Below are 11,691 nucleotides of genomic sequence, written 5' to 3' on the forward strand. Positions count from 1 at the left end.
GTAGCACTCCACAATATGGAAATTCACAAATGAGTTACATAGGGTACAAAGAAGCCGAGATGCATTTTTTGAGCAACTGATTGGAGGTCATCCCTACCACTAACCCGAAGAAGTATATGAAGGCAGATGAATAGAATTCTGCGTATTGTTTCATCTTTTTCCGAACGATTTCCCACAGAATATTTGAAGGGAATTGCAACAACTTTCAGTAAATTTCTCATTTAAATTTTAGCCTTGTATTAAAAATGTATAGTTTCTCAATTAATTTTGTTCGAATTTTAAAATTTATGTCATGTATTAAATTAATCTTTTATAAATACCTCATAATGTTATAAAACGAAAAAAATATTTATTAATCAATTTTCCTGGTGTAGAGTTGTAGTGTTGAGTTGTTCTGGCGTTGAATCAGCGGTGTTAGGTTGACCTGCACCCTTTAATAATAATAATAATAATAATAATAATAATAATAATAATAATAATTGTGTACAGTGCTCAGGTGCACTACAACTCATCTAAAGTGTATATATAATCAGGTGTAGTTTCGGCGGATTTCGGAAAGCATGAGGGCCTTAAAAGATGCAGTGTCATGGCAGTCAACAACTGACGCAGGCAGTTTATTCCATGCTTCAGCAACTCTGAGCGTGAAAAAATGTTTCCGAAAGTCATGGGAGCTGTATTGTTTTCTGACTTTGTAGGCATGTCCACGTGTGTTAGACACATGGAGATCAAAAGGTGTTCAGTGTTGTTGTGGTGAGGTGGTTGATAACTTTGTGGGTGTTTACCAAGTCCGTCGCCAAACGCCGGAGCTTCAGTGAATCCATGCCCAGGGAAACAAGGCGCTCAGAATATGGTAGGTGTCTGATGGAGGGTATGCGTTTGGTTGCACGTCTCTGGACAGATTCCAGGAGGTCAATGTTCTGTGCAAGATAGGGGGTGTTGTCGCCTCTTGTTGGAGAGGTGACTACTTGTGACCAGTTTGAGTCCAGCACAAGCTCAACAAAATCGTTTGCACTCTGTGGCCAATGGAAGGTCTCCCAATCGATCTCAGGATGATTGAAATCGCCTGCAATAAACACATAAGTGGCTGTTTTCCTGGCAGCAGCTCGGAGGACATTGCAAAGCTGTGGTCCCGATGGTAACTTGGGGGACGATAAACAAACGCCAAGCAGGAGTGTTGACATGGTCATACGCACGTCACAGAAAAAAACTTCTTCTTGTGATTCGTTCAAATCGGCACAAGGAATTACCAAAAAAATTTGAACGAACGTAGACCATCACACCACCACCACGGCGGTTAGTGCGGTCCTTACGGAAGAGGTTGTACCCCGTAATGTTGAAAACCCCATCACAGAGTAAGGAATGCGCCCATGTTTCCGTGACAGTGATGAAGTCAGGGTCAACACTTCTGACGTAGGCGTTGAACAAATGTATTTTGTTGCATAAACTGCGAGCATTTAAGGACAACAATTTGTACCCTGCTCGCAGTTTATGATGGTGTGTAGAGGATGGCAGGTTGTTCTGGCTTAGTTTTCCTGAGTTGCTGTAGTCTTTTTAGTTATTGTGGGTAGAGAGCACTCAGACCAGCTGGTATCTCTCTTCCACGTTTCAGCAGTCTTGACAAATCTCCAGATTTGTCCATCTTCCCGAAGACTGAAGCTTTCCTGTAGAGCTGAGTTCCTATTCAGGGAAGCCACTACACGTAGCTTCGGACGTACATCGGACGGTAAGCCTGGGCGTGTTCGGAAGGTGGTCCGATTTTCCCGCCCAGCTTTAACTGAGGCCAGATGGTAAGAGGTTGCCTCAGTGGGGTCCGTAAAAGACAACTTGATGAGCCTAGGTTTTGGGCCAGGTCGTCCAAGGCGGATAGCACCCGTTGGGGGAACGCAGCCTAGGTCTTTGGCTGAGTGGCAGCAAAAGCCTGAAGATCAGCCATGTCTTCTGGTACCCCAATGGCAATGACTTCATGGGTGGCAGAATCCGCGGTCTTAAATGCGACAAGAGGTACAGGTACAGGGAGGTTCTTTAGCAGAGCATTCCGATAAGACCCCTCATTGTGGAGTCCAACCTGAATGGTTGCTTTTATTCCTGCTACTTCCCCTTTTAAAGCACAGATCGATTGTTGCAGTTCTGCAAGAACCGCACTGGTCAATTGGTGTTGTTGTTGTGCTGCTGTTGCTCTGGTTGTGGTTGATTTTGTTGTTGCTGTTGTGTGTTGTTGATGTGTTGTTGCTGCTGCTCTGGTTGTGGTTGATTTTGTTGTTGCTGCTGCTCTGGTTGTGGTTGATTTTGTTGTTGCTGTGTGTTGCTGTTCCGCCTCCTCCACGGGAGTGGCAGGGGGAGACACAATCGTCGGTTGTGGAGGCACGCAGGCCTGACACTGAAAAGTCCAAGATTTAAGCTGAACCATCTTCCAGAGTCTATCCATCATAGCATTATGATGGCTCTTTTTTTGGCCTGGGATCTTCTGAAAGTCCGTGGCACATTGGAGGCAGACAGAGATGAGACATGTCCCACATTCGACCCAGCGATTACGGAACGTATTTTCGGGTTCCGTACAGATGTGGCAGGTGTGATTTTCTGGGCAGTGTTCTATTTTAGAGCAGCGACCAGTCTTATCGCACGCCGCTATGGATTTCACCATGGCGATTCTGTTGGTTCTGGTCATCCGTAGAGACAGAAAATGTAAACAACAATACGATAAAAGTAAAATATTTGTTTTTGATTCGTTCTTTTTTGTGTATATTCCTTGTTCTTAAATATTGTGTGTGTATATACACATGTTTCGTTCTTTTTTGTGTATATTCCTTTTTTTCTTAAATATTGCGTGTGTATACATAAGAGTATAGATCGAAGACACTTGCCCAAGGATTGAAAACGGAACCATGTAGTTGGGAAGCAAACTTCTTACCACACAGCCATGTATGATCCATAAAATTTCTCAACAAAATCGTCTACATTTATTTCAAATAAGTTTTAGGTTCACGTTTTTCTGGAGCTAGTTGTAAGAAGTTTTACGTTCAACTGAATTTATGAAATCGGGACTTAAATGTGAAGGGGGTAACGGTGGGAGAGAAAAAAACCCCTACACATATTGTTTTAAAGGATTTTATCTTTCTCATCTTTAATCTTATAGGGCTTCTAGCTTTGATGGTGGATGTCATCCCTAGTATACTTGGAAGGCTCTCTCTCTTTCCCCCTCTCTTTATATATATATATATATATATATATATAGAGAGAGAGAGAGAGAGAGAGAGAAGATATGAGGAGTTTTCGCCAGGGTGACTCAAACTAATAATAGGTATGTGTTCTGAGTGCTCAAATAGGTGGGCCACCAAAATTCCAGTTTGAACAGCAGTCGAAGTTGTGATTGCATGATTGTCTTGTTTAAACTGGCTGGACATAAAACCACCCTCCTGGACATAATGAACCACCACAAATATCATTCATGAGGAACTTTCTTCCATTGACTAACTTACATCTCTCCGATGACGAGATACTCAACTTGCAGAGTCTTCCCTCGATACGATGCCCCAAATAGCTGGGATATCCCAGGAACTGCTGATAGAGACTAATATTTTACTATTTAAAAAATATTTTTTACAACTTATTACCATTGGTTATGTAGCTAAATTTAAATTGAATTAAATGTTCTTGTCATGCCCCGCCCAATTGTTTGCATTCCCTCACTGTTTATATTATAATGGGGGAGGCCGGTTTATAGGGTTACTTCAAAATATTTTGAAGAGGTCTTAGGCCAACAGGTTTGGGGTGTGACGATACGCCGTAAGGCCAAACCACTTATGGATGAGAAACTCAGGGTAACCCCATAAACCAGCCTCCCCCATTATAATATTAACTGCTCTATATCTTAGAGACTGCTTCTTCTCCGGATTAAAGTTTTTCCACAAACGATATATGTGTGCGCGTGTGTGTGTGTATGAAACAAGAAATAATATTTGTCTTTTCTAATAGAAACAAAAATAAAGAAGCGTTGGTTATAGAACATACATTAAATTTGGGTCAACGACTTTACATACAACATCACCCCTCAAACATTTAATCATATATAAAAATCACCATGGTCCTCAAACACATAAAAATAATACTTATACATAAAATCACAAAAGGTAAAAATATATAATCGAATAAAATACAAATAGAACGGCCTATCAAAATGTGAAATATAAACGGCTAAAAATTCAAAAACTACTAAAAAACCTAATAGAACAAGTATAAAATAAGTAAAGGTAAAAATAAAACTAAATATCCACCGTCTAAAAAGTTTTATCAGATGATCAAAATATTTAAAAAAAAAACTTTTTTAAAAACTTTAAAAAAAACTTTTTTAAAAACTTTAAAAAATATATTTGAAAAAAGTCTTTTACTTCCCTCATACAAATACGTCCAAAGTTCATAAGTAAACAGACGTCCACAGGTCAAATTCACATATATCTTGGAAAAAGTCTTTTACTCTCTCAACACAAGTACGTCCAAAAGTTCACAAGGAGCAGACTTCACACGTCAAATTCAACATTCACATATATCTATGGCCATTTCGGGAGCTCACCACCGCAGTTTATTTGCAACTAAGGTGCAACACGGCGATGACCCCTCATCAGGATAAACAGGAATTTGTATGAGGGAAATAAAAGACATTTTTCAAATACTTTTTCAAATATTAAGAAATTAAAAAAAAAAAAATTTTAATCATCTGATAAAATGTTTTTAGACGGTGGATATTTATTATTATTTTTACTTTTACTTATTTTATATTTGTCTATTAGGTTTTTTGGTAGTTTTTGAATTTTTAGCTGTTTATGTTTAAAATTTTGATAGGCCGTTCTATTTGTATTTTATTCGATTTTATACTTTTACCTTCTGTGATTTTAGGTATTATTTTTGTGTTTGGGAACCATGGTGATTTTTATATATGATTTTTATATATGATTAAATGTTTGAGGGGTGGTGCTGTATGTAAAGTCGTTGACCTAAATTTAATATTTGTTCTATAACCAAAAAGATAGCTATGGCCGGTCTATGGGATTACCCAGAGTTTCACGTCCATAAAGCGCTAAGCTTTACACCCTCTCTTCAGACCCTAATGGTCGGTCTATGGGTAACCCCATAGACTGGTCACAACTATATTTATCTAATTACTCTCTCCTGCTCTATAACTCAGAGGCATGCTTCGACATATATATATATAAAATCAGCTGTCATATACTGGGAAGGATCATGAATGTGTAAATATATATTTTTCCCTGTAGAACGGAACACGAAAGTTTTTTACACGAGAGTTCCGGACCCCTGTAATGAACTCATTTGTATACAGCCAATCAGAGCAGAGCCACATTTATCCTTTCTTCCTGTCTAGTCAGCATCGTGCATTCCTTACTCTTTCCCTCTCTACTGGCAGATAGGAACCTTTTTGTCACTATCAAAACAAATAAAATCGCTATCACTACAAGTACTACCTATTTCTTTACTATCCACAAGGGGCTAAACACAGAGGGGACAAACAAGGACAGACAAACGGATTAAGTCGATTACATCGACCCCAGTGCGTAACTGGTACTTAATTTATCGACCCCGAAAGGATGAAAGGCAAAGTCGACCTCGGCGGAATTTGAACTCACAACGTAACGGCAGACGAAATACTGCTGAGCATTTCGCCCGGCGTGCTAACGTTTCTGCCAGCTCGCCGCCTTAATCACTACAAGTACTACCGTCTCTCTAACTCCCTGTCAGGCAAACGAATAAATATATGTAAATAATATTTCTTACTTCTTGGTGTTGATCCTTTGATGTTCACAGGTTACTCTGACGTTGGCACAATAATACACTTGCCCAAACTGAATTGCTGGAGTTATTTTATTTTTTCCAGAAAAATGTTTTTAAAAAGTTATAGAAGTATAAAATTTGATCATTTTCCCCCAGTCAGGACACAGAATTTGGAAGCTGTCATTTTGAGAGTGACTGCACATTTTGTCAACATCCTGAAAAAGCTTACATTTTTAATGTTTTCCGTGAATTTTTCACGGGTCAAGCTAGTTATAATAAATAGATCTATAATTTACTACTAATAATATAATAGTATTCATCGAAATTTTTTAGTACTTACACATTTTTGTGACTATTATTATTTTTTTTATCGTTTCTGTTTGGTTGCCAGCATCAATTTTCAGTTCGAACTGATTTCATATTCAGTGTAATGATACACTTTTATAAGCTAATTAATGAAATGAAAGTAATTTTCGCTATAAATCAATCAATAAAGAGTTATTAGTAATAAAGTTTGAAATTTTTGGTAATTTTAGTCCATCGTAAGCCACAGACACATTCATGTTTTTTTCTATTAAATTAACATAAACATTTATTTACATGAAAGAAAATACCGGAGAACTTTCCTGCTAAAAATAACAGCTAAATAAGATTTATTTATATGAAAGAAAATTACCAGAGACATAACACGTGTTGTTTACAAATATTGACAACATGTGCTATTTTGTCACGCACAAAATGACAGCTTCCAAATCCTTACATATCTTTATATATAAAAGTGAAGTTGTGTGTCTGTCTCCTACGATTTAGATTCCTAACTACTCCCACATTTTGCGGTGCAGTTTAACCAAAAGCGGGTATCTTATAGTCGTGATTCATATCAAGCCCTTCTGGGTATTAGCGCGCGTCTACGATGAGTCTACGATTTAAAAAAAAAATGACCATCATTTTTTTCCATTTTAATGCATTTTTTTCGCTTTGTGGTTAGCCATATTGAGATGGCTATTATACTTTACATCTTTAAAAATGCTTATATAGTTATTTCCCTTACAAACCCGAGCAACGCCGGGCGATACTGCTAGTCTTTATATATAAAAGTGAAGTTGTGTGTCTGTCTCCTACGATTTAGATTCCTAACTACTCCAACATTTTGCGGTGCAGTTTAACCAAAAGCGGGTATCTTATAGTCGTGATTCATATCGAGCCCTTCTGGGTATTAGCGTGCGTCTACGATGAGTCTACGATTTAAAAGAAAAATTAACATAATTTTTCCGCATTTTCGCTCGGTTTATATAAGGGAAGTACCTCCCTAAAAATGTATTATTAAATCTCAGAATGTAAAAAGCTACAGTAACCCCACCCCTTTGTGGTTAGCCATATTGAGATGGCTATTATACTTTACATCTCTAAAAATGCTTATATAGTTATTTCCCTTACAAACCCGAGCAACGCCGGGCGATACTGCTAGTCTTTATATATAAAAGTGAAGTTGTGTGTCTGTCTCCTACGATTTAGATTCTTAACTACTCCCACATTTTGCGGTGCAGAGTAACCAAAAGCGGGTATCTTATAGTCGTGATTCACATCGAGCCCTTCTGGGTATTAGCGCGCTACTACGATTAAAAAAAAAAAATTACCATAATTTTTTTCCATTTTTTTCGCTATTATATAAGGGAAGTAACTCTCTAAAAGTGTCTACGATGAGTCAACGATTTAAAAAAAATTTACCATAATTTTTTTTCCATAACTCTCTAAAAATGCTTATATAGTTATTTCCCTTATAAACCCGAGCAACGCCGGGCGATACTGCTAGTATTTTATAATTAAAAAACAAATTATAAGGGTGGCTTTCTATCTTGCAGTAACTAACTGTTGCTTTGCAATTTATACTTACTATGACAGACCGGAGTGATTAGAAATAGCAGTCAAAACCACAAGCCTTGTATTAAAAACGGAAGACGAAAAGCTTCCAGGATATTATTTGTATGAGGAAAACAAGGCAAACGATGGGTGGACAGCAGAGGATGTGGATGTATGTAATTACATCTAAGATTAAATAAAAATAACGGCAGCGGACATCATAGAATGCAGGTCTGATCCCTTCCTGGAAGGTGGTAGAAGGGATGTCAGGATATTGAGTCTGTTTTTAATTTGTTTATATCTCCCGGGTGGGAGATGGGCTGAATCCTGGAAGTACTGCTATACCAGGCCAACCCGTGGCAAAGGCGGAGCAAGCCCCTAACTCTTCGCCTCGTTCTAAAAATCAGTTTAATATCGATGGTCCCAAATAGGGACCGTATCAGATATTAAGCTGATAAGAACAGATACTACACTTTGATCTTAGCCAAAAGGCCGAGAAGCGATAATTTTAACCTTAGCTTAGAAATATTATACCTATTTCTATTTACTATAGTGACTGATTTATACTTACACTTATATAGCTGTATTTAATTAGTTCTTCCATATTTTGTAATATCTTTTATTTTATTTCGTAGTAGTTGTTTTATTTAATCCTTTCAATCTGAGAATTTTAATATTTCTATTTTTAAAAAAATGATATTATCCTAAGCGTAATCTGTAATTGTGTTGATTTGATAATAAACGTGAATGAAAATTACGGGATATTTTCGGTTTGAACGGCAGTTTTTTCTAGCGGTGTCACATGAAATTGTCACCCATAATTATGACCCTGGTATCGATCTTATTGCATTTCAATCTATTTTAGGGTTAGAGGGGGGGGGGGGTATTTTTTTTCTTCAGAAATGTAAATAAACCCAGTCTGTTTCTTAAACGAGGGACATATTCATACGGCACAGAATGTTGTTTACCTCAATAGACGTCAGTGATTGGTTGAAATTGCAGAAAAAAACCCCAACAAATATCTTACAAACTATAGAATTTTCTCAATAAAGCCAAGAGAAAAAGATGTTTTATAAACACATTCCACCAGTATAAGAAGTTTAAAATTTTTTAGTTACCTATAAATTATATTAAAAACTGCAGTTCAAACCGAAAATATCCAAAGTACGAATTACGACGATCCGTAATGTTCACGTGATTCTATATCTCACCAGTAAAACATTTATTACTCTTTTACTAAATTAATTATTTTTTAGGTATCTTAAATCTCGTAAGTCGTATCGGAAACATTTTCTTGCTTTTCTGAAATCTTTATATATAAAAGTGAAGTTGTGTGTCTGTCTCCTACGATTTAGATTCCTAACTACTCTCACATTTTGCGGTGCAGTTTAACCAAAACCGAGTATCTTATAGTCGTGGTTCATATCGAGCCCTTCTGGGTATTAGCGCGCGTCTACGATGAGTCTACGATTTTAAAAATAATTTACCATCATTTTTTTCCATTTTAATGCACTTTTTTCGCTATTATATAAGGGAAGTAACTCTCTAAAAATGTCTACGATGAGTCAACGATTTAAAAAAAAATTTACCATAATTTTTTTCCCATTTTTAATGCATTTTTTGGCTATCACTAACTAAAAATGTTTATATAGTTATTTCCCTTACAAACCCGAGCAACGCCGGGCAATTCTGCTAGTATACGTATATATGAATTTCCTGCCGTGGAATAAGTTCATCTATGACCTTGGCTAGCAGGAGGTCAAGTTGTTTCTTGAAAACATCTTCCCCTTCTCCATGAAGATCCCTTTGACATGTCTTGCATGGGATGCTCTACCAGGAGCTTGTGATCCACTGGCATATCTCTCAGGGTCACTGAAGCACACAAGCCACTGATCCGCAACAAGGACTGGACCTTGTGTTTTACTTGTCTGAAACGTAGTCAACTCATATAAAACATCAGTTATGCTAAACACATATGATCATTTTTCTTTTTCAATTTAGAAAAATCCCCAAAGAATTGAAATCTCTGCAGGAATAATGCAAGCAGATAGGTAATTTCAGAAGACTGACAGTCCAGAGGAGATGGAATGCCTTTAGGCGTTAGAGCGACTCCTAGGGTGCGACTATAGTGGCGGGATGCAAAATGGCTGACGAGAAGAGAAGCGAGTGAATAGGGAGAGACTATGAGTTCATGTGACATTAGGCCATTTAGCTACTGTAAAGAGTAAAGACCCCACTTCGATCATAAATAACCATGGGATTGCACCCAGAAAGTTGCCCTCCGAGGCACAAGTCCAGGCAAGGTTGTTTATGGAAGACCAGCAATCGCCCATGCATACCAGCCTCCCCTCTCTACGCCACCGATGTTATCCAAAGGAAAGGCAAAGGTCGATACAACTTGGCACCGGTGACGTCGCACCTAATTTCTACAGTTGAGTGAACTGGAGCAATGTGAAATAAAAGTGTCTTGCTCAAGAACACAACACACAGCCCGGTCCGGGAATCGAACTCACTACCTCATGATTGTGAGCCGACTCTCTAACCATTGAGCCATGCACCAACCAGCTACTGTAATGGAAGTAGAAAAGACAAATTTAAGGTAGCGAGCTGGCAGAAACGTTAGCACGCCGGGCGCAATGCTTGCAGTATTTCGTCTGCCGTTACGTTCTGAGTTCAAATTCCGCCGAGGTCGACTTTGCCTTTCATCCTTTCGGGGTCGATAAGTTAAGTACCAGTTACGCACTGGGGTCGATGTAATCGACCTAATCTCTTTGTCTGTCTTTGTTTGTCCCCTCTATGCTTGGCCCCTTGTGGGCAATAAAGAATTGAGAAAGACAAATTGAGGAGACACTACATTTTTGGATCGAAGATTAGAGTGTATGATAGGAAATTTCAACAATCACGACTATTATTTCAAATGCGGTTTAGGATGTTTATATGTGCAGCTGTAGCATTTCCCTCGAGCTTTGTAGTATAGGCTTTGTAGAGGATTAGTAGTTATTGGAAATGAGGAAATGAAGACTGTTCTGGCTCTGATAAGGAAGACCAGTCTTTGAAATGCTGTATTAACTTTACCGCCGAGGATGTGAGATTTTCAACAGATATCCTCAGTGATGGTGAAGCTCAGCATTTATGAAAATAGCAGAGGAGCCACCCTGATATCGTACCATATCATAAAAAAAAACAACAGGACTCAATGAACAATGTAGTAATAACTATTCAAAATAATGGGGTGGTCATGGCTAGAATGCCTTTACAAGAGAACAAATCGATTAGAACAAACCTGTAGTTAAGCAACAATAACAACAACAACTACAGCAGTGCCGGATTTAGGCACAGGCTAAACGAGTATACAATGTACTGGCGCCGTTGATTCGACGCTCACTTATTTGACCTCTGACATCTTACTGCTTCTCTCGTTCCGTTTCTATCTCTCTGTTTAAGCGTATGAGCATATTTCTCTTAATGTGTATGAAAAGAGGGTAAATGTTTATATAAATCATATTGAATAAATAAATTGTAATTTCTCTCTCTCTTTCTCTCGCTCTCTCCCTCTCTCTTTCTGTGTATGTATATATTTCTGCACGCACGCGCTTGCTTCCTGTACCAAAGAAGTACTGTCAACCCGTGTCCAATCAACCGCGCTAAATCTCCAGCGTCCAATCAGCTGCGGCCAATCGCCTCACTCCGATCTAAATAAGCTACAACTTAAAGTCTCAATAAGTTATACATGTTTTCAGCTTTGGTGGGGGCCATTTAGTGTATTTTTTTTAACAGGAAGCCACCAAGCTTTATAGACCTTATGGCCTCTCCGAGTCTATAATTGACAATGGATAAAAAAAGTAAACTCCAGCATTTCCTGGTTCTCCAACCAATCATTTACGGAATAAGGTATCCAGTTATATTCTTCAACGGGATGGCGTCAATATCTTATCAAAACCAAAACTTAAGATATTTCCAATCTTTGTCAAACAGATTTTTAGTTTCTCACAAGGAAATAAAAAGAACCTAAAAAAACTCCACCAAAAAAAAAAAAAACATCGCAATTGT

General features: G+C 38.0%; 1 non-coding gene across 1 annotated transcript; it reads right to left on the reverse strand.

The window, feature by feature from the left end:
• Positions 1-7,951: 7,951 nt before the first annotated feature.
• Positions 7,952-8,145, reverse strand: LOC115219880. Its single transcript, XR_003882380.1, has one exon. It is a non-coding gene; the product is annotated as a U2 spliceosomal RNA (small nuclear RNA).
• Between the last annotated feature and the right edge of the window lie 3,546 nt (positions 8,146-11,691).

The sequence above is a fragment of the Octopus sinensis genome, linkage group LG1, assembly GCF_006345805.1.
Source record: "Octopus sinensis linkage group LG1, ASM634580v1, whole genome shotgun sequence".
In the NCBI taxonomy this organism is placed as follows: Eukaryota; Metazoa; Mollusca; class Cephalopoda; order Octopoda; family Octopodidae; genus Octopus; species Octopus sinensis.